At 33.7% G+C, this 24869-nt stretch overlaps 1 protein-coding gene and 1 pseudogene across 19 annotated transcripts in view; both read left to right on the top strand.

Moving 5' to 3' along the window:
- The window catches only part of LOC145268305 (hypoxia-inducible factor 1-alpha-like), a 347774-nt gene that overhangs the window by 98396 nt on the left and 224509 nt on the right, over nt 1-24869 (top strand). The window lies entirely within an intron of this gene.
- Nucleotides 15105-15221, top strand: LOC145268570 (5S ribosomal RNA; annotated as a pseudogene).

Below are 24869 nucleotides of genomic sequence, written 5' to 3'. Positions count from 1 at the left end.
AAGTGAGCCCTTGAAAAATAGGTTGATCAGTGACAATTTTAAATTTTGACCTTCGGGCTAGGGTCAAAACTATCAGTTGTGTCCTTAGTCAGAGAAGGAAGGACGATTTTTATCATTTTTATTTCCGATTGAAGGAGCCTCTTTTGGAGAACTGGGGTTTCTCTACATTAGAAACAAAACAAAAAACCAAACTATTTGCCTAAGTTTGTACCCTTGGGAAAATAAGTAAATAAAAGTTAATTTAAAATTTGAGAGATAATTTTAAGCATTTACTGTCGGCTAAATCAGTTTAAACACTTTCATATTTGTTTGAAATTTCAAACAATCACAAATGTTTGCTTTGTTTTTCATCTATAGACAAAAGATTAAAACAGCCAAGTTGTTTAACCAAAATGCATTCTGATGGATTGAAATCAGTAAATCATTTTCTAAGATAGAATTAAAAAACGGTGCTTATTTAGAATTTCACTTATTTAAAAAAACAAAAATGCAAAAATCTTTATAATTTATATACATCCCTCACATTCCAAAATTCATGTAAATTGATCAAGTAGATTTTTTTAACTAAGAAAATCAAATTTTACGACTGAGTCATAGTATATTTTTCGGCCATGATGAAATAATTAAAAAAAGAAAAGGGAGATAAACTCAATTCCAACTATCTAAACCAATATTAGCCTAGATAAATTTTGATTTTCTTAGTTGAAAATAATAAATACTCGATCAATTTAAGTAAGTTTGGGAATATGACATCTTTGTTCCAGAACGACTGCATAAAGCAGAATTTTTTTTTTTTTTTTTTTTTAATCAGTGTAATTCTAAGTAAGCACCAAAAAATTACATTATTGCATTTTTCAGTTCAATAACTATTTGTTCAATAGTAGGTCATTATAAAAATATGTGATGTGTTTATAAAAATTTGAATAAACTTAGCAACAATAATAATAAAAATGTTGTAATATTTTAAAGCGGTACCAATTTCCAAGAAAAATTTGGGATGCTAAATCTACACAATCCACCATCTGCCTTTGCTTTCTTTGTGCACATTATTATTATTTTTAAGACAATTTTCCCACTCTCGTCTATTATATAAATCTCACCTGTCTGTTTAAATGTATGTATGTATGTTTGACACAAACATTAATTCCTTCACCCTCAACTGGGCAGTTTTCTACAAGGAGGGTCGCTTTTTTCGCTGACATTTTTTTGTAAGTCATTCAAAGCTAGCGTTAATGACGTTGCATAAAAGGCGTTATTTCGACCGCCCGTGAGGTCACAACTGTGGTAGGCGCATCGATAAGAGTGTTTTTTTTTTTTTTGTTGTTTTTTGTTTTTTTACCTCTTTTTACTCTGGCGTGTTAGTTTCGAACCTGCTTACTACTATTTTTTTTTTTTTTTTTGCGCTCTCAATTTTCCTTTTTTTGCTCAACCAACACTCATACACACACCTCCACTTTCTTTTCTGTCATCGTGCCACGAGTTCGAGCCTGCCTGCCTGCAAGTTTGTTTTTTTTTTTTTAATTTTTTGTTGAACACATTTACAAACACCCGGGCAACGCCAGGAACCCAGGCTAGTTGATAAATAAAATTGTATTCTTAAAAATGAATTATAATTACTGTATATGAAGAAAAAGAAAGGTATTGGATTTCAAACCAATTTTTGATTGCGCGAGTTTTAGTATCCCAAATTTGTATTTCAAATTGGTACTACTTTAATACATTAGCATCAAGAATATATATATATAAGTGATGGGACGATGCCAATATTTTTCCAGGTACTTGTACAGTTTAACCAAGATATTAAAAAATGAAAATATTGTAAGAAATTATATTGTAGGTACTCTTTATAGAATAAAGTTTTCATGCCCAAAAAGAAAATTCACTAAATTTGATCAAGCAGTTTATTTTTTATTTATTTTTGTATAGTTTCAAATGTTAAAAACTTCAAAGACTATATATATATATATATGGAGAAAGAAAGACAAAATGTATATACATATATATATAAGATTATGATGTTATAAGTTATCTCATAATTTTATGAATATAGAGATTGAGTACCCAATTATATAATGACAATTCTTTTAACAAAAATGACAAGTTCAGTTTTTATTTACCCCTTTATGAGGTTAGACACACTGTCAAGTAGGGTTTTAAAAGCTTGCACACTAGAGGAAGTGTACTTTTATCTACAAATGTCGGCATTTCCAGGGATAGGAACCTCAGTCTAAGAAGGTCTATTTCCCTTAGTGTTATTGTTAATTGTCTGAGACAAATACACAATAAATAAATAAATGACAATTTTTTCTCCTCCCTCTTTTGTCAGTTCTCTCTGAAAGCTGAAAATGTAAATTTTGTTGTCCCAAGCAATTCAAGAGGTGGGTAGGAGAGTTAGATGACTTTTGTTTCATCAAAGAATGACTTCCTGTTCCTTTCCCTCCATCCACATATGCACTTGGTGTCTGTCTCTTAAATTTAACTTAATTGAAACTTATTTGAGTTGTTTAAGAAAAACGTTTTTCTCCCCTGTCTGTCTGTCTGTCTCTCTCTCTCTCTCCATACACACTCACATGGGGCTATGGCCCTCAGACCGGGGAAATTCATTTCGATTTCATCTTTTTCTGTCATTGGCCACTCACTTTCTTGTTAATTATCTGTTTAACAAACAAACAAACAAACAAACAAACAAACAAGGGTTTAAATAGTGACACTGTTGCTCTGCTATTTCTTTCTCAGTAACTAAAAGTAATTTATCATGTAATTGATAGTTAAAAATAAAAAAAAAATCAATGTTGATTTTTTTAATTTTTTTATTATATATATTTTTTTTAAAGTTGTCTCTCAACCGAAAATAGTTTTTAATAAAATCTTAAATTTAAGGGATTATGAAAAATATTTAAAGTGTGGATGGAACTTTACATCTGTTTTTGCAAACCAATGTCTGCATTTTTTTTTTACTACCTTTAAAAGTTGTTAGTAACTTTAATCTGTTGACGTAGCTGTCCCTGGAGGGTTGGGCGAGTAAACAAAATACACATTTCACGCACTTAAAATATTTATGTAAGTTTAAAAAAAGCAAAACAAAAAACAAACTCTTAACATAAAAAATGAACAGTTTAGGACAGGAATCTCAAACACAGACTGCCTTTTTGTTGCCCTTTATGTGGAAACCATCTTGTAATAAGTAATTTTCAAATTTTAATATTTTAATAGGTTTGATAAATTTCTCCCTTCTCTCTTTGATATTTTTGCATTAGAAATTGACCGTGTAAGGAAGCTTAGTTGGAAAAATTGGAAGTTTTGGAGGTATAAGAGCCAGACACGTCCAAGGATGGAGTATTGCTGTCACATCTGAGCAGGAGCTGCTAGGAAAACCCTATCCTGCCTTGACAGAGCTCAGAATAGACTTCATAGCCTAGTGGGGGATGTCCTTTTCTCTTTCCTGCAACCTCTTTCTCACAGAAGAGACGTTGTGAGCCTGTCTCTGTTCTATCGTTATTTTCATGGCAAGTGCTCGTCTGAGCTCCAATCTATGGTCCCCCTCGCTAAACATTCACAAGAAACACTTGTTTAGCTGTAAACACTATCAATAATTTCCCCCACTCTTTATCTGTACCTAAACGTAGATTCCATGAACAAAGGTTCTTTCTTAAAACTGCACACCTGTAGATCTCTTTGGTTTACCTGCTCTCCAGCTGACTACAATATGGCTGTCTTCAAGTCCAATGTGAACAAGTTCTTGATGAGCCGTTTCTCATAAATAATCCAATTTACCAAATTTACACTTCTAATGATTACTATGATATTGTCCTTTTGACTAATGTACACTCTTTAACCCTTATCCTCGAGTGGCCTCTGGGCCTTGATAAGTGGTGATTCCTTTGTGCCTATATATATATATATATATATATATATATATATATATATATATATATATATATATATATATATATAGATATATCTTTACTTAATGTTTTATCCTCAGACCTAAATCAAATAAGTTGCACTTTAACGAGTTTATAAAATCTTAATTTAGGTCTAAAGGTTTAACATTAAGTAAAGATTAAGTATAAAATACATGGTTCTTCGCACAAATTATTCTATATAAAAAGACACATTTTCTCATGACATCTTTCCTATTAGGGGATGTATCCTAATGAATACGTTGTCTATAGCACATATACATCAACAAATGAGAATGTAATAGGGTGTTAATTCTTGACCATGTATTTATACAAAAAAAAAAAAATCTGTCCCCCTCTTCTCTCTCATCACTATGAATATCTCCCACATCCGTAAATTTGATGAAAAAATAATTTTTGATGTGATAAAAATACTTCTGCCAGTGGAGAAACACGTCTGGACTCATCATCTAATAGCTCTGTTGTATGCATAAATTTAAGACCCATCTCCTTTAAATTTTTCATAGCACATTTAGACTCTTAATTCTATTCTGGATCGTTTTTTTTTTTTCTATAAAAAAAAAGATGGATGTATTGCATGTTGCCTGAGGCTCCCTTGTTTGTAAGTGATTGCCAACGACACTATGCAAGTTATTTTGGTTTCTAGTCCAGACTTTTTTTTTTTTTTTGAGAGCTGTTTCCTCCACGTTCAAAACGATATGATGTGATGTTACTCTAGTGAGGAGAACAAAATTAATAGAAGACTCTCTTCTTTTTTTCTGTTACATATTCTTCCTCTATGGACAAATTTACCTTCAGTTGATCTTTGACAGCTAAATAGAAAAATTACTAGCCAAACTCACATGATTTTTAGAATATGTCATTTTCATTCTATGACGAGCATGTACATCATAAAATTTTTCTGTTTTTTTTTTTTTTTTTAATAAGTGTAATTCTAAATATACACCGAATCTAATGTTTATACTTGAACGTATAAACATTAGAATTTCCTCAGATGTTTTTTTTTTTTTTTAAAAGTATATTGTTTTGTTAAACCTTTTATTGTTTAAGTAATTTGACTTTGTTCGTTTTATTAAAAAAATAGTTGAAAAGATATTTTTCATTCAGTACTGAGCTTTGGAAGATTATCAGTGAAAGAAATACAATCGTCAAAAGATAAGCGTTTCATTATTTCTAGTCGCCACTTTGAGAAATTACTCACAAATGCGACTGTTTCACTCGCAATGTAGAGCCATCTTATTGGCCGATCCATCTATTGGGTTGGCAACTAAGTTCTTGCTGCCTAAGTTTAAGTAATGCGGAATTGACAGCTTAGATGAATTTTTTAAAGTGAAAATCAAATGATTTCTACCGAAAAGAATTGGAGAATCTTGTTGAAAAAGTTGTGAATGCGAATGGAGAATACGTCATTGATTAAATAATTGTTAGTAATTTTATTTAAAAAAATGTAGATTCAAAAAACGGCAAGAACTTTTTAATTTTTTTTTTTTTTTTACATAGGCATCGCCACTTATGTAGTCCCAGAGGCCACTCAAGGATAAAGAATGTACATATATTTTACTTGCTTGATATGTATAATTTTATAAATTTCAAACAAGTAAAATATTTCTTTATTTTTGTAATAATGCGTTGTGATTTGGCTTTCAAGTACACCTGATGCATATTTTATTTTATACATATACAATAATTTATATGAATTAATAAATACATACACACAAGGATATATATATATATATATATATATATATATATATGATTTTCAGAATGTGAGAGAATGTATATAATAAATTCCACAGCCAAACAACGTCGCAGCTCACAAGAGCCATGACAGTCAAAGAACCGGAAGTCCAAGACTCGAGTTTCGCCCTCATTTGGGCTCATCAGTTAGACAAATCCGAACTCAGGATTCGAAACCCGAGCCTCTTGCATGCAAGGCAAGCACTCTACCAACTGAGCTGTTTGTTTGTTTGTTTGTTTGGCTGTGGAATTTATTATATATATATATATATATATATATATATATATATATATATATATATATATATATATACTAGCATTCCAGCCCGGCGTTGCCCGGGTGTTTGCAGGTGTATGTTGAGCAAAAAAAAAAGCAGACATACAAACATACATACATTTATATATTGGTAGCTCAAATTTTCGACCCAAACTGATTAAAAAAGCTTGCCCTATCTCTGAATACCCTTTATGTAAAATTTCAAATGTTTAACATTAAGTAAAGATTAAGTATAAAATACATGGTTCTTCGCACAAATTGTCTGAGTAATTTGGTAGAGACCGCAGAGGTCAAATTTTTTTAAAACTTTGACCCCTATTATGACCCCTTAAAATATATTGTTTTGAGCTCAAATCAAGTTAAGTTAGATCCATGTCCAAGGAACCTATATCTAAAATTTCAAATGTTTGTACCGAAAATTGTCGGAATTTGGTAGTGTTCTCAAAGGTCAAATCGTTGAACTTAGACCCCTTAACAGCCAAATTTCTGGCCGAAAAAAGATTACAAAGATTTTCCCAAATCTCAGTACCCTGTATATAAAATTTCGAGTCTGTAGACTTAAAATTGACAGAGTTATTGCGTAGGAAAATACACACAGACACAGACACGTTCACTTTTATAGATATAAAGATTGTGTTTTGAAAATTTATTTGTTATATTTTATTTGGTTTTTGAATCAAAAATCAAATGATTTCTACCAAAAAAATATTGAGAATCTTGTTGAACATGGTACAAAAGTTGTGAATACGAGAATACATCATTGATTAAATAATTGTTATTTTACTTTAAAAAAGTGTAGATTCAAAAACGGCAAGGACTTTTTTTACATAGTCAACACCACTTATCAAGGCCCAAAAGTCACTCGAGGATAAGGGTTAACAGTAGTCAATTGGACAGTGTAGTAATCGTTAGCAATGGAAATTCGGTAAATTTGTTAACTTAAGTGGAACGACTAATCAAGAACTTGTTTACGTTGGATTTGAAGACAACCATATTGTAGTCAGCTGGAAGCAGGCAAACGTAAGTTGCCAACCTAATATTTTTCATAGTTTTTGAACTCTTTTTACATCTGACGCTGCCTGAAATCTGAGTGACAGGAAGTGTTAATAATTCTATACCACACGATGCCACACAAAATTACAACCTTTTGTCTTAATCTATTTTTTAAATACATTTAAAACATTCTGATTGAAGGGATGTAAATGTTACCAAACAAACCATCTTGACATTTACATCTACACCTACATTTACATCTATATATTAATACGATAGTGTGTGTGTTATTTTCTGTGTCACGCTTACATTAGAGTCGTTTAATTGTTATGGACTTCCATTTCTTGTCATAAATAATTTTACCAAGAATTCTTCATAAGTTTTGGTTTTGATTTCGATTATAGCTGATGGCACTTAAGTCATTTAATTTTTTTATGAATAATTTTACCAATAATTCCTCATAAGTTTTGGTTTCGATTATAGCTAATGCACTCCAATAATCTATTTCTTTTAAAAATAATTTCATCAAGAATTCTTCATAAGTCTTGGTTTCAGTTTCGATTTTAACTGATGGCACCTTAGTAATCTATTTTTTTTTTTTTTATAAATAATTTAATCAAGAATTCTTCATAAGTTTTGGTTTCGATTATAGTTGAAGGAACTAAAGTTATATATATATTCATAAGTTTGAGATTCAGTTTCAATTCAAGCTGATGAACCTAAGTCTCATATAAATGTTTGCGATTTTTGAAATCGCAACTTCATATTATATAAAAATCGGTAGAACATTAACTGTATAATAATACATACGAAATCGGCAAGAATTAAAATATCATATTGCAGCATATTTTACGACCTGGCCACGTCGGGCATCCTTGCTAGCTTTGATAAATATTTTTGCAGTTTTAACAAAATAGCTACAATAATATCAGAGCGTTTCCATTTACACTGAACATCTATCGAATGCCAACATCAATATATTACATATGAATGAGTAGCCTGTAGAATTTCCACAGATCCTGCTAGTAATTATTATTTCAGTATATGTCAACATGAGCATATCTGTAGCTAAGTTCATCAGTTGAAAATGCATATATTTTTTTCATAATTTTTTTACCTGTTTGTTTCCATATAATTATATAAACATACATGCACGTAGAACATTAATACGATGTCATTTTCTCTAAAAATGAAAGCAAACTCCTTCCAGTCCTACTGTTATGTTTCATATCAGTCTGCATGAAAGTAAATACATAATAAACATTTAAAAACATTAAAACAAATGTGTTTCACCATAGTGTTAAGGAGGATAGTTCAAATGATATTAAAGAATAGTGTTTTACTTGTCATACTCCCAAGCTCCATAACAATATATTGAAAAGTACATGTATTATACACATTTACATGAAAAAAAAGTTTAAACTTCCTTTTTTTTTTTTTTTTTTTTTTAAAATTGATCCTTCAATGAAGGAGGGATAGGATCTAGTAATTCACTCCCGTTTGTCTGTTCGCACGTTTCTCAATAACCATGCTTTGGATTTTTAAAAAATTTTGCACAAACATTAGTCATGGTGAAAGTAAATTTTTATTTCAACATGGATCGCATTCTCTGTGCCTCCACCATCATGCTAAAGAAGGTTTCTAATTCTTCAGTTTATAATTTTTTTTTATTCAGAATCTTTCAAATCAAATTGTACATGTTAATCACAGACATAACTTGGCTCACTGCATTCAACACTCCCAACATATAGCTTCATCATGATCAACATACCCAATGTCACAGCCATCATTTTCTTTCATGACAAACTTACAGCATTTGGTCCAAGGATTCCACCTGCGCGTGGCAAGCTTTCTTTTTTTCTTTTTTTGTCGATTTATCATAATATAAATGCATCTTGCAGACTTCAGTATACGAGGGGCGTGCAATAAGTAATGCCCCTGACCCACTTCCAGTTGTCTGATCTAGCTGAAATTTTGCATGTGCAATGATTTGTCTCTACGGGTTATGTGGCAAATTACAGCTCTGAACTAATTGTGGTTTCTGTTTTACAGGTGTTTGAACTGAGTCAGGTGTGAAATGGAGCCTGTTGAATGTCTAGCAGTGATCCAGTTTTTGTATTTGAAAAGACGCACATGACAGGAGACTTTTGGTGAAATGAAAGAAACTTATGGTGATAATGCCCAATCATATGACCTTGTAAAACGCTGGCATCGTGAATTCAAACATGGCTGGAAATCTGTGGAAACAGCTCCCAGACCTGGTCGCCCCACTTCTGCCATTGATGAGGCATCTGTCTGTCAAGTTGAGGCTGCCATTTTGGAAGATCGGCGCATTACTATTCGCCAAATAGCCCAAGACGTCAAGATTAGTACAGGGTCTGTGGAAACTATCGTTCATGACCATTTGCATATGCATAAGGTGTCTGCCAGATGGATTCCCAGGTTGCTCACACCATTCCAGAAGCAAGAACTTGTTGAGTGCTCGAGGATGAATTTGAAGATGTGCCAAGAAGATGAGTCAAAGTTTTTCAAAAGACTGACTACACAGGATGAAACCTGGGTCCATCACTATGATCCAGAGACCAAAGCCCAGTCAATGCAGTGGAAGCACTTTGACTCATCACCTCCAAAGAAGGCAAGTGTGCAGCCCTCTGCTGGCAAGGTCATGCTCACAGTCTTCTGGGACCAGGACGGAGTAGTGATATCAAATTTCCTGGCAAAGGGTACCTCAATTACAGGAGCCTATTATGCTTCACTTTTGAGGAAACTAAAGGAAGTTATCAAAATCAAGAGGCGGGGCAAGATCAGCAAAGGTACCCTCCTCCTGCAGGACAACACTCCTGTCCACAACTTGCATGTCGCCAGATCAGAAGCATGGGCATGTGGTTATAAAATCCTTCCTCATCCTCCCTACTCTCCTGACCTTGCATCCTCTGACTTTCACCTCTTCCCAGCCATGAAGTTATTTTTGAAAGAAAAGCGTTTCCCAGATAATGCAGCCTTGATTTCTGAAGTCATGTCATGGTTGGAGGACCAACCTGGGGTGTTCTACAAAAACAGTCTCCAGAGCTGCATCAAACAATGGGAGAAATGCATTACTCTGGGTGGTTCCTATGTAGAGAAAGACTAATAACTGTGCCAAGTTTCGTTGCTCTACTGCTATGGGAAGTGAGTCAGGGCATTACTTATTGCACGCCCCTCTTATCATGGCAGTGTTCACCAAAGAAAACAAACACTCTTCACATAACATGCATCACACAAGATGTGTTTCACCATCACAGCAATCACCTTCTCTAATATAGCAGTCCTCTTATACATATTGGTCACTCTCGAAATTCTCTTTCCAGACTTGTTCATTTGTAGAGGGGGACACCGCATGCTCGGCTTGTTAATTCTCAAAAGATTTTCAACAGGATGTAAAAAGCTTAGATGGGTGCAGCATCCTTCAAGGATTTCCTAAAGTGTAGTATTACATTCCTTAAACTGATGACTTTTCATTGAGACTTCATCAGTTTGATCAGTAGCTATTATTTAATGACACGGTATCATGTTATAATCCCTACTTTGACTGATTGCACGCTAACCCATAGCTCCGTTCCATTTCCATGTCATTTTAACCAGCTAAAACTTCCATGCAAATTCTGTGGGTTTTCCTTACCTAACTAATATACCTGGTGAACCAAGTGCAAAAGAGATCCAGACAATTGCATTTAACGAAACAACGAGGATACTAAAAAGAGCTCTCGGTTGGTTTCAATAAAAAGCAGGGCAATGTTGGCTGCTGGTTTGGCTGATCCATACCCAGCGTTACGATCTTCAAAGGAAGAAAATGAGAAAAATAAATAGATAAATAAACTAGAATAGTTACTCTACCGTGGATTGAAATCCCAGTCCACCCTACTATTTGATGAATCACAGAATAACTGAGGTCATGGATATGACCTTAAACTATATCCGATGGTGAGGCCCCAGCTTGCGGGCTTTGGGGAGTGTGGAGTCACCCTTTAATTGCCATTGCTCCTAGGTCCACTCTAACCCGGAGTGGTAGTACCTGTTAGGGTCCCAACTATGAGTTAAATAGAAACCGACTTAAAAAACAAATATAGTCTATCAAAAAATTGTTCTTCAAAATCACTGGATTCGGCATTAAATAACCCAGAAGGGTTGATATGCCGTACAACAAAAACAACCAACCAACAGAATAAATGAATTAATTCGTGTAATATTGCACTTAGCATCCTTGCTGGACTGATGATTTCTAATTGAGAGATTATCAGTCTTATTACTAGCAATTATTACTGTTATTATTACTATCTTATTACTATTATTATTACTGTTATTATTACTATCTTATTACTATTATTATTACTGTTATTATTACTATCTTATTACTATTATTATTACTATTATTATTATTGTTATTATTACTATTATTATTACTGTTATTATTACTATCTTATTACTATTATTATTACTATTATTATTACTATTATTATTACTATCTTATTACTATTATTATTGCTATTATTATTACTATCTTATTACTATTATTATTACTATTATTATTACTATTATTATTACTATCTTATTACTATTATTATTACTATTATTATTACTGTTATTATTACTATTATTATTACTATCTTATTACTATTATTATTAGTTATTATTACTATTATTATTACTATTATTATTACTATCTTATTACTATTATTATTAGTTATTATTACTATTATTATTACTATTATTATTACTGTTATTATTACTATTATTATTACTATTATTATTACTAGCAATTACTGCATTTGTAACAGTGGCCATGCCCCATATTGCACTTGATTTTCTTTCATGTCTACTGGTGTTGGGACAATTAATTGGAATTGAGAATCAGAAAAATCAACAAATTTGGGGGTATCGGAATTGGTGTCAGAATCGGAAAAATTGGTGCCTATTTTCTGATACCAAAACGATTCTTTTAATTGTCTTTTTTATTTGCTTTTGTTTAAATCAAAATCTTCCATTGCTGGTGATAATGTTAAAATAATAAATATTTATTGATTTTAAAATACCAGTAAAGCTTAAATCGACAGATCATCCTCCACAAGTGTAATTTTACGTTTAGGAAAATATCTGCATATTTAATATGCACTTTTTTGACAGAAATTGAGGAAAATAACAACTCTATAGTTAAATATTTAGAGATTTATAAAGAATTGGAATCGGGGGAATTTAGTATGAAGTCGGTAATTGTATCGGAATTGGTAAAAATATTGGAATCGTCCCATCACTAATGTCTACCTTTAATGGGTAGGGAAAGTTAAAAAGGAGAATGTTGGAATGATCTTCAGGATATCCTTGGAGGAAGCAAAACTATTCTGCCACTCATGCAGAAAGAATTACATGATTCTTTTATTAATTAATCATTTAACTTCTTAATCTTTAGCCTTGAGTAACTTTTAGCCTTGATAAGAGATGGTTCATTAATAAAATAAATAATACATTTTCAATAACACTGTAAAAAAAAAAATAATGAAGACTTCAGAAAGATGCTGCTGTATGCATAAGAGCTGAAATGTATTATTTTCCACCTAAAATTCAGCAGATCGTTTAGAAAACCAAGATGGATAAAGTAGTTAAACTTTTTTTTTTTTTTTACACAGTGATCACTACCTATCAAGGCCCGGAAGCCACTCAGGGATAAGGGTTATTGCAAGTACATTACGTTAGTGTGGAGATTTGATGAAGTGTTTAATTAAGGGGGCGGTTCATTAGGAATTTGTTAACATTGGACTTGACTTTATTGAAGTCATCGTTCCTAATGATGCTGACTTGAACAAAGTGAGAAGAAGAGGATAGCTAGATACTATGTATGACATACAAAAAAAAACAAACTTGGAATTGTAGGAAGATCTCCATCATTCCAGTAATTCACCAGACTCATGAAAGAGTTTCAAAAAACTACCTGCTAAATATACCCAGTGAATCAAGTGCAAAAGTTATCCAAACAATTGTGCTTAAAAGGATGGTTAGAATCCTAAAATGATCTCTTGGTCGAAGTTCCTGAAGTAGTGTGTGAATGTCTGGCATATGGTAAGGAAAAATAAGAAAATTGATAAAATAATTAAAAAAAAAAAAAAAAAGTTAGAAAAAATGAGGGCGCTTATATTTAACTAAACTGTCAAGATGTAAGACTTTTTTTTTTTTGATTTATTACCGAAATCATTGATGTTGAAATGAAACTTTAAAACATCTTTATTTTTCCTTCTGGTTTAAATAAATACACATGATAGTTTGTGTAACATGTTTTTTTTTTTTTCAGCATTTTATGTTAGTATTTATTTTTGAAGTAGATGGTTTTTAGCTCAAAGTCTTGACTTAGCAGTAACTTATTTATTTTATTTTTTTTATCTATCTACTTATATATGAATATTTATTTACTTATTTTTTATGAAGTTTGTTTTCTATTTTATCTTTTAAAAACTAGCCTAGGTGCCTGGCGTTGCCTGGGTGTTTGGAGGTGTAAAAAAAAAAAAAAAAAAAAGTGGGAGTAGGCAGGCAGGCTCGAACCCGTGACGCAAAGGCGGAAAAGAAAGTGAAAAAAAATCTGATGTCTTACCCCTACTCCATGATGCGACCGGAAGTGTAAAGCGTTCAAATTTAACGTAGTCAAACAAAAGATGACTTGCAGAAATGGCGTTGCTTTTAAACCTCCCATGAACGTCATTTATAATGTGGGGGAAAACCAGCGCACTCTGGCAGTATCCAAATAAATAGTAATTGTCTCAGTATGAAAGGTTTCCCCTACATTGACCATACTACCCGGCTGGAAGGCAGGGCGCCAGGTGTTTGCATTCGAATAGTTTCGCTTTATTTCTGCGAAAAAGAAAAACAACTGACACGACGGGACAGTGGGAATTTTTTAAAACTCAATCAAAAAAAGGATAGACGATGTCCGTTTGCGAATCTGAGATATTACGATCTGGGAAGTATATGAAAACTTCTCCTGGAATACAACCGACGCAAGACCCCCCCCTCCCCATTGAAAAAGCCTTTCGTAGACATACACAAATGCGTGTGCCCATTTTGCTTTATTTTGCTTTATTAGACTAGTGGGGGAGCCCGGCATTGCCTAGGTGTTTAGGTAAAAAAAGAAAAAAAAAAATGAAATGGTAGTAGGCAGGCAGCCTCGAACCTGTGACAGGAAGGCAGAAAAGAAAGTGAAAGAAAAGCTGAGATCTTACCGCTACGCTACGAGGTGAGAGGAAGTGAAGAGCGTTCAGATTTAACGATTAAAAAGTTCACTTGCAGAAATGAGTTCACGCAGATGCAGAAATGAATGTTGGCTGCAGGCCAGTTTCTGCTTCCCCACGATGTTGGGGAAAACCAGCTCCCCCCCCCCCAAGACGAAGGAGCTCACCAAATGAATAGCAATTGTTTGATATGAAGGGTTTCCCCAACATTGATCAAAACTGATTGCCTTCAAGACGACTCGGCCACAAAGGCCGGGTAAGTCGAGTTGCTTCAATTAGTTTCGCTTTATTTATATGAAAAATACGAACAAACACTTGAAAGGACGGAATAGAGGAAATTTTATAAAAGTCAATCAAAATAAAAGTAGAGCGATGTCCGTTTGCAAATTGTAGATATTATTATCTAGGGAGTATATAAAAAGTTCTAAAAAATAGTATCTCTCTCGAGACCCTCCCCCCCCCGAAAAAGCCTTTCTTGGACATACAAAAACGCGCGCACCACTTTTGCCTTTTATATATGCATATATATATAGATAAATCAACTATACCAGTTTTTTCACCCTCACTCTTCTAGAGCTTGATCGAGGGATTTATTTTATTTATAAAAGCGAGATGAGCCCAAGAGGGAAAATATACGTTTAAAATAGTGTGCTAGATAGTGTGAGAAAAAAATATGTAATGGGATCTCCTCCTAGCAGCTAATCACGTTCAAACCTAAGAGACATTCCTTCTGTTTACAAAGAGAAGGTCTCTTCAGACAAACATGAATGGTCTCCAAGATCCAGATGAAAATCAGAATGAGCACGATTCAAAATGGTAAATGAATCAATGCTGAAGTTCATAGCACATATATTATCAAAAAGTAAATTTTTAACAAAGCAAAACTTATCAAGGGAGCAAAAACAATTATATATGTGTGTGTGTATATACGGCACAATCACGTTGACACACTGGTTCTTGCCAGATCACCGAAGTTAAGCAATGTTGAGCCTGGCCAGTACCAGATGGGTGACCATTTGGGAAGGCCAGGCGCTGTATGTACTGCGCCAAGCCGTAAAAATTTCCAGGTTGGTATCTGGAGGTGCATTAATTCACTCGGAGCGATGCACCTTCCAGTCTTAATTAAGACATGCATCTAGGAGAAGGTAACTCTGATGTAAAAACCTGTGTTGTACTGTGTGCTTTGTCTTGTAGCAGTCATCTGCATCGACAAGGAGTAGCAGTAATAGCAAAAAGTGTGGTTGGTTCTACACAAAGCCTTCACCACTATAAACGAATCATCTGTGTGGATTTCCAAACAACTTAGTTGTGACGGAACCACATACGTTGAAATCGGCGGGAGAGTCGTCAGCATCATCATCATCATCATCATCATCATCATCGTCATCATCATTATTATGATTATCAATCATAATAATAATAATAATAATTTTTTTTTTCATCTCCCTACAAAATATTATGAGATAATATGTATCTTTATGATGAGTACACTTCACTTTATGGAGTGGAGGATAATGTTTCTTCAAAACATGTTTTTTTTTTCTTGTTTTGGAGTTGAGACACATTTTAGTATCATATCTTTTTTGAAATGAAAGAAATTATAAAGGTGTTGGTTTATATCTTATAGGAAACAACAAAAGAATAAGACAACGTAAAACTTGTTAAGTGACAGATTCAAACGCGAGGATATTCACACCTTACCTGGGAATCGTTCAAAGTTAAAGGGGACAAAGAAATGTTCTCACCCTCTCTTCTGGTTTTCTCAGGGTTCAAATAGAAATATACTCTGATCTATTGTCAGCCTCGTTGTTGACTAGAGGTCAAAATTAAGCTATCTTGTGGGTCAAATCCGGTCAGTCAATTGCTTTTGTCTAGCCAGTGAGTTCAGAAAAGACAACAAAAGAGAGATGGAAAGGAATTAATATTACAACCCTATTTTGAATATTACCAAGAAAGGATTAAAATTACCCTTCTCAGTTTTCCACGTATAAGTGCCTATAAATAAGATCAGTTTGAATCCTTATGACTGTGAGATTTCAGACTTGTGTGTGTGTGTGTGTACGCGCACACACACACACACACACACACACACACACACACACACACACACACACACACACACACATATATATATACTATTGCTTTTTGATGTATCGGGTGATGTTATACTGTGGGGAACTTGGTTTAAATAGTCTAAGAGATTCTGCAGAGAAGCCAACAAACAAACAAAAGGTAAAAAAAAAATTCAAACATATAAAAACTGTTACCAAAGGCAAGATATGTTACTCTTTTATCTACTTGGATAAGTTTTGTGTGGTGGAACATATTTCAGGGCTCTACATTGCGAGTGAGGCAGTCGCATTTGTGATTGATTTTTCCAAGTGGCGACTAGAAATAATAAAACTTATCTTTTGGTAATTGTTTTTTTTTTTTTTTTTTTTTTTTTTTTTTTTTTTTTTAACGACAATCTTCCAAAGCTCATTATTGAGGGAAAAAAATTTTTTTCAACATTTTTTTTTTTTTATAAATCGAGCAAAGTCAAATTATTTAAACAATAAAAAGGTTAATAGAACGATATACTCTTTTTTTTTTTTTTTTTTTTTTTTTAATGAAGGTTGTTCAAAAAAACGTCTAAAGAAATATAAATGTTTATACCTTCAAATCTCAACATAAAATTTGGGGGATATTTAGAATTACACTTAACAAAATACAGAAAAATCTTTGACTCATCACAGAACGAAGATGTCATATTCCAAAAATCATGGATTTTGCTAGTAACTTTTCTATTTGGCTAGTAAACAAAAATATTTAATTGTCAAAGGTCAACTTAAGATAAATTTATCTATAGAGCCCTGTATTTTAAAGCATCTATTTAATTCAAAGCACAAGTAGTGTCGAGTTTGTAAGTATAAGAAGATGATTGAAATCAGATGTTCAACTGGGAAGTCTAGATAATCGCTTAAATCATGAAAACAAAACAAAATACTGATAGAAAATTCCCCCAGTAAGTGTCGGAGGTGACACTTATTGGGTGTATTTCTATGAGCGGTTTTTTTATTTTTCGAGTTTGGAGTCATTACTGACACTCTGAAAATGGCATGTTCTTGTCGGTTTAACAACATACCAACTCGGCACTACTTGTTAAAACTGAATATGTTAAAACACACAAAAAGTCATTCAGATAGGTACAAGAGTAACATGTCTTTCTTTTGGTTACATTTATTTGTTATATATTTAAAGTTTTTATCCCCCCCCCCCTACTTTTTTTTGTTGTTGTTGTTGGCTTCTCTGCTAAGTCTCCATAAGTTTAATATAGATAGATTGACAATTGAACAAATAGAAAATGATAAATGGAAAGAACAAGTTTTGATTATATATGCGGGGCGGTTTATGGCAACTATTTGTTAACATTACATTTGAAGAAAATTGTGTTCTAGTCTCTGTGGAAGCAGTTCTGTGGTAATGTGTTCCACATATGGGAAGTTATTGAAAAGAAACTCTGTTCATGGAAATTCTGTTCAATGTTACATATATGGAGAAAGATGGGGAAGTTCTTTGCAGTTTATCGATGGGTTCGTGTGAATATCTTACAAGGAGGAACCATAGATTATCGCTCAGTCAGGTAACTTCCATGAAAATAATGATAAAGTAAAAAAAAAAGAAGTGGTACTAGTCCTGAGTAGTCGCCACTTATCAAGGCCAAATGCTATTTGAGAAAAGGGCTAATGAGATGGAATAATTGAAATCTTTTGATATTATCTTTGAAAAGAGCCAAGTTGTGGGGAAGCAGTCCTGTGGCAAATTGTTCTACAAATGGGAAGTCCTTGCAAAGAAGCTCTGTTTGTGGAAATTCTGCTTAATTGGACGTTTTCTTCATTGTGGTAGACAGACGAGTTCTTGCTGTGAATGTCTTGCAAGGAGGAACCGGGGATAGGAGGTCAGTCGAGCACCGACCATGGAAATGATGCCAGAGCAAAGAAAGAGGTTAGCAACGTCTTTTTTGTAAGAAAGGAACTTAAGAGACCATCACTAGCAGTTGAATAGCTTCCATGGGAACAATGACAAAATAGAGAAAAACTATTAACAGTGAAATGTTGAATGATCCATTATTCACTTAGGAGGCGGGGATGGGTTATACCATATGAAAAATTAAGGAGGGAAAGCAAACATAATTATAATTCTGACATGTTGTTAAACCTGCTTCATGGCCATTATCAACACTTGACAATTTGAAGTGTAGGCCCCTCTCCCTTTCAAATGATTTCAATACTGTCTGCCTAAGTTAAAATTCTTAAAATAATAACCTTAAAAGTTGTTGACCTTTTGCGATTCCCGGAATTCTCTTAGCCTAAGTAACAAAATTGAATTTCTATTTATTTATTGTTTCAAATTACCTAAAGATTTATCTGGCACCATTTTCAATATGTTGTTACTTGCTATCTCAGATCCGCATGGTGCATGCAGAGATACTGTTGTAAAGAAACAAAAAAAAATAAATAAAAACAAGAATGAAATCCTACTAAGCTTATTCATATGAAATAAAAGGCATTTATTAACGGTACTTTCCAAACAATGTATCCATCTCTAGTTAACAAATCTACCGTCTCTCACACGACCATGTGGCCACATGTCCATCTCACACCCGCATGCCTTGCCCGGTTCTCTCACCACGTAGTATCTTTTTTCTTTTCACTTTTTTCTTTCCTTTCTCATCCTTTGCTGTGACGTCACATCGTGCACTGGCTTGGTCATTTGCATATGTGATATGCGACTGCTGCTGCTAACACATATCAGCGGCTCTGTTATATATTTACTCGTTTCGTTCTGCAAGAAATTTAGGCATGAAGTTTGATGTGGGACTGTAGAGGTATATGTTGGCATAGGCTACTTCAAATACAACAGGCAATAAGTCAACCCCTGCACCTAAGCCATCCTTAAAAATGTAATATATGGGAGGAGGCACCTCCTACAACCAAGCTGAATGACACCTTATTCCAACAAAGATTACCAGAATTATCTTAAGGAGAATCTTAGCTGATATGACAACCAATATGGACCAGATTTACTGCACAATTCTAGAAAAGCTTAACATTAACTCTTGACATCCTTTTGAAAATTTTCGAAGTCATTTACTTCTTTGTAAAATATTACTTGTATTTGTTTCGAAATTCATCCTGGAGCGGTTCTCCATCCATAGAATTTATCGCATCTCAAATGAATGCCGACCACTTCGGTGATCATGATGACTTTTTATGACTCTTCGATATATACATTACACACAGTGCTTTAAGCAACCTATACCACCTTATACATATTTGTGTTTCTCTACTAAAAGCAATTTGTTTTTTCACATTCGAAATGAAACATGTAACTTTATGGAAATCATAAAGCATGCAAGTTATATGACCTATCATAATTTTAATATTTCAGACGGTCCCCTGTCCTTTGTCAAAAAATAACGACTACACATCGTTGCAAAAGCAAAAACCTGACATGCAATTGTTTATGCAAATTACCCATCTTTATTTTATTGCCGTCTTTACCAGGAGGTTAGGTACAAATTTGGGTGTGAGTTTGAAAAGCCAGTGCACTAGGACAAGCATATTTTGGCTTACAAGGAATGCCTGAGCAACCCCTTTTGTGTTCTCTGGTAAGGGCGCTTCAGGCAATTAACAATAAACTAACCCCTTCTCAAAGAGAAAGTAAAGTTCTGAGACTGAGCAAAACTACATTATAACCCAACAGAGCAGGGCCAGAAAAATATACAACATCCTACCCTCTGTCGGACTGATTGTTGAGAACATATCCCCATAACATGATACAAACACCTAAATGAGTTAATTCGTTTTACCTACCTTTATTTTTAGTAAAAAAAAACAAACTTTTCTTGATGACTGAATTCTCTAAACCCTTATGACCTGAATTATGATGTAGATGATTAAAAAAAAAATATTTATTAATTTTAGTTAGTTCAAAGGGTAATGATACTAGAATTGTCTTAAAACTGAAAAAATTATGAAGTTCAATAGTTAAAATACCACTGAGAATTTTTGCATTTCATAAACTTATCTTGATTATTATCCAGAGTGCTTGAAACAAAAGAAATCCTCCATTCTCTGAGACAAATGGCGGCACACTGAATGTAAGCAATGGACAGTTGCGATCTGGAGGTATCTAGCATCTATCCAGATACTGAACTAATGCGTACAAGGTGTGGTTGAATCAATTCCCGTTTTATTTATGCTGTTATATTAATTTATTTGCAACTGAACGAATTAGTTCCAGCAGGTCAGGGTTAAAAAAAAAAAAAGAATAATAATGAAACAGCAAAATTACCCCCCCCCCCCCTTCAAAAAATATGTTATATCAACATCACCACAAATGATCATGAAGGGGGTCAAGGAGGATGAAAAGATCAAGGAAAGAAATCACCTAGCAGACCACCACTGGATGAGTGCAAAGAGGACTGAAACTCAAATTCCCGTGAAGACAAATGGTTATTGCCAGTTAGAAGTTAATGGCAAGTGGCTGTTGCGATAACGCAAATTCATTTGCAAAGGTTATCAAAAGGTGGAGAGTACTGGAAATTTGGAGAGACTTGTTGTCACCCAGACTTGAGGGAACACCACCTGTTGTTGTCAGTGAGTAATCTCTGATCCTGGCCTGTGTGAGAACTCTTAGTGAGTACTGATGATGATGATGATGGTGATGGCGGTGGCGGCCGTTACTAGCGAGAGATCAATGGTGGCCGACTGTTGCGATAATGCAAATTCATTTGCAAATGTTATCAGAAGAGGTGGAGAGCATTGGAAAACTTGGGAGACTTGTTGTCACTCAGCTTCCAGAGAGCACCACAGGTTATTTTCAAGGAGAGATCCTTTATGATCTGTGTGAAAGCTCCTTGTGAGACAATAATAATAATAATAGTGCTTATTATAATACATAAATTGCCTGCTTTCATGGTTTACGTGGGGCTTAAATTTATTTTTTAACCGAGAAACATATTTTAAATTATGTCAAAATCAAAAACGTACATAGATTAATCATGTGTACTCTAGAGACAAGTAAAACAATCTCCTTCCGGTGTATTTCAGTGTTGCACTGTTGCTTTGCCTTTACAGCGATGAGGCTATGACGTCAGCTGTGACGTGTTTTCCTGTTTTCTAATGTCACACGAACTTTAAAAAAAAAGAAAGAAAAAAAAGACGTTTCTTTGTTTTTACTTTCTCAAATGACATTTTATCTTTTTTACTTTTATATAATTTTTTTTTCTTTTTTTTTTTCTTGTGAAGCATACATGATTTTTTGTTATTCTATTACTGCATTTTGGCCTTTAACAAACAAACAAAAAACTGTTAGGTGCAATTCTAGCATAGGCAACATTGGAATACCTAGGGCCTTTGATACAGCAGAGGCGTGGTAAAAAAAAAATTGATTTATTTTTGTTTGGGAGAACAACTCTTTGCAGTTTAAATGCTGCCTAATTGGAAGTTTAAAGGTTTCAAAATCATTCATGAATTAGAAACCCTCATGTAATATGCAGATAATGACCTTTTATTTATTTTTTTACTAATTTTTATTTTTATGTATAAATTTAAGCTGAGTAGAAAATGGATCTTGAGTTTACTTTTAGCAGCATTGTAACTTTTGCTAGCCTTATTTTGCCTTTCTAACCAAAAAAAAAAAAAAAGAAAAAAAAAAAGAACTTCTGTTTTCTGGCTTGGATTCTATATATCACACACTTGACGTTGGTTAGTTTTGGTCTTTGAAATAGGATTTTACTTTTTCAAGCTCTTTTGCATAAAGTTGCTTATCTGACCTTTATATTATAGACTAGTTGCACCTACTGGTGTTACGTGGAAGTCTTTTTACTTTGATTTTTTTTTTTGTTCATTTTTCGTTCTTATTTTATTTCTTTTTCTCTTTCAAGAGGAATGGGCTGGGTACAGTGGGCGCAGAATGTCATTATTTTGTAATTTGGGCATGAATAAACAAAATTTATGGTTATGATGTTGTGTAAGGGTTCGTTTGAAAGCTATGGTTGAGGCGAATGCACTGAAAAAAAAAACAAAAAAAAACTTCATTTTCGGGAGTCTGGGGCTAAATTTCTATATTTTGGCATTACTGCCCCAAAACACTAAAATTGGAATATTTCAGGTTTGGGTTAAAAAGATTTTCCCAAATCTCAGTACCCCTTATGTCAAATATCGAGTCTGTAGACTGAAAATTGACAGTTATTTGGTAGGGAAATGCGCACGCGCGCGCGCGCGCACACACACACACACACACACACACACACACACACACACACTTTTATAGAAATATAGTATGGCTCAGTAAGACATCAACTACTTGAGAAGACAATGGAGCTTTTTGGATTCTGTAAGATATTAGAAATCCCATTTTAGCATGTTTTAAATGTACATATATAAGATTTTGTAACAAAAAATATTCAACTGACAAAAGTTGAATATTGACATTATGATGGGATATGTCATTCCTGCATTACTGTTTGTGTTTTTAATGGAGATGATGTTGCGTAATGCCGAAAACAAAACAGACAGAAAAATATTTGTATTATTCATCGGACTACTGTTCTCATCTTGAGTGTGATTTTCACAACGTTTCGGTCGATGTTACCTCCGACCTTCCTCAGGTGTATCTTGTCGAACTCGGGAATGTTTCTGTCGAACTCGAGAATTTAAACGGAATTTTGAGCAGAAGAGGTAGCGTGCTCTTGTTCCGTCAGCCATGACTGGATAGCAGTCCTAAGTAATTCGCAAATCTATTTTTTTTATTTGGTCGCCCAAACTGAGGATTGAACCTTCAACCTTCAGGAGAATATCACTTTTACAGTTGATTTTTCCCAGTACTCTAACCACTGCGCCATGGGTCCTTGCAGACAATTCTAGTATGAATTTTAGGAGGCTTAAGCCTATTTTTATTTCTAGTTGTAAATATCATAATTTATTACTAATTATTACTAATAATTATTAGTAATAATTATTTCTAGTTGTAAATATCACTATTTATTACTAATTATTACTGTATATATAAAAAAAAAAATTCCTTCCATGAAGACATTCATGGATGATATAACATTAGTCACAGAATCTGAATCACACATGAAACAAATGGTTTCTTGCTTACAGGAGCTTTTTAAATGGGTTTCGATGAAAATAAAGCCATCAAAATGTCACAGTTTATTTATTATTAAAGTAACTTGCAGAGAAACGAGGTTCTTTGTCAACGGAAACAAAATCCGTACAATCCGCAACAAGAACTTTGGTCACTGCTATTCTCTACCTTTGACTGATTGACACCATTGGCAGGAACTACTCAAAATACTAAAAGATGGATTATGCTGAATTGATAAGTGTGACCTCCTAAACAAAGACAAGATATAGTTTATTTACTTTGGATTAATTCTGAAGTTATCATGACCAATTTGGGTTTATGAGATCTCCTCTACAAAAGTTGAGGCAATAGAACGCCTGATCAGCAAGTTTATGAAAAAAAAAAAGAAAAAAATGGTTAAGGTTGCCTAATTCCTTGATAAAAATTGCATTATATATTTGATCAACAATTTAAACTTCCAACGTCGTCACTTGTTGAGGAATATAAATTGAGTAAAGGATGGCTTTTCCAGATGCTGAATGACTCTAGACCCAATAGTGAAGAATGCAAAACCAGCATCAATATCTGGTCGAAAATGGAAAGCAAAACAATCTGTAGAAGATGAAGAATCGGTTTTTAAGATGCAAGAAATAGTCAGTGCTGTGGCATGCGGGAAAGCAGGTCTAGGGCTATACACAAAGCATTGGTAGTCCAAAGAACCCCCTATAAAGCGGATGAAAATGGTTTTGGAAGAAATTCATAATCTTGAAGAAGCCAAGTGCATTGCTACAGCTATAGGTCAACGTAAACAAGGTGTATGGGCTAAGTGGGAGAGTGTAAAAAAAATAGGGAAATTACATGGCGCAAACTCAAATATATGGAGCATAAAAAATTAAGTTTCCTTGTAAAAGCAACCTATGATATCTTACCGACACCATGGCTGGGGGTTAACTACATCTGATTGATGCAAAGCATGTGGGGAAACTGCCAATCTCAACCATAATTCTCACTGGATGCAAGCATTCCCTAAGAAGCTACACCTGGCGAAGTATTGAAGATTGTTGTGGAAGCTGCAAAAATATGTTGTGTGACTGCCAATAAAGCTCAAAATATCACCTGTAGAGCAATTCATTTCGTTAAAGAAGGAAACACTTCAAAATCTTCTTGTAAAAATAGGCAGAGATCAACATTGTTTGATGGCTGCATGGACTGCCGCATTGCATTCGACTTAGAATGCTGGCTCGTAAATTTGACCTCTCAGTCAATTTTTGGTCTACATATCTGGAATTTTACATAAAGTGTATTCAAACATAGGGCAAGCTTTTTAATCGGTTTTTGGCCAAAAATTGGGCTACCAAAAAGGTCAAATTTTGATTTTGGAAAAAATTTTTTTTTTTTTTTAAGCAGATTTTCACTTGAATAAAAAATTTCTACTCATATCGTTCTAGCCCCCCCCCCCCATCAATTCAAGTCAAAATCTGCTGATATTTTTTTTTAATAAGAAAAATTAATTGTCCACCAAATCGTTATAGCCTTATCTTTTTTTATTTTTTTTTTTTATCGCTATTTGAC

This window comes from Euprymna scolopes, chromosome 43 (assembly GCF_053919585.1).
Source record: "Euprymna scolopes isolate OS-2025 chromosome 43, ASM5391958v1, whole genome shotgun sequence".
Classification (NCBI taxonomy): Eukaryota; Metazoa; Mollusca; class Cephalopoda; order Sepiida; family Sepiolidae; genus Euprymna; species Euprymna scolopes.
Note: the sequence above shows the minus strand (reverse complement) of the source record. Positions and strands in the feature narration are given on the sequence as shown.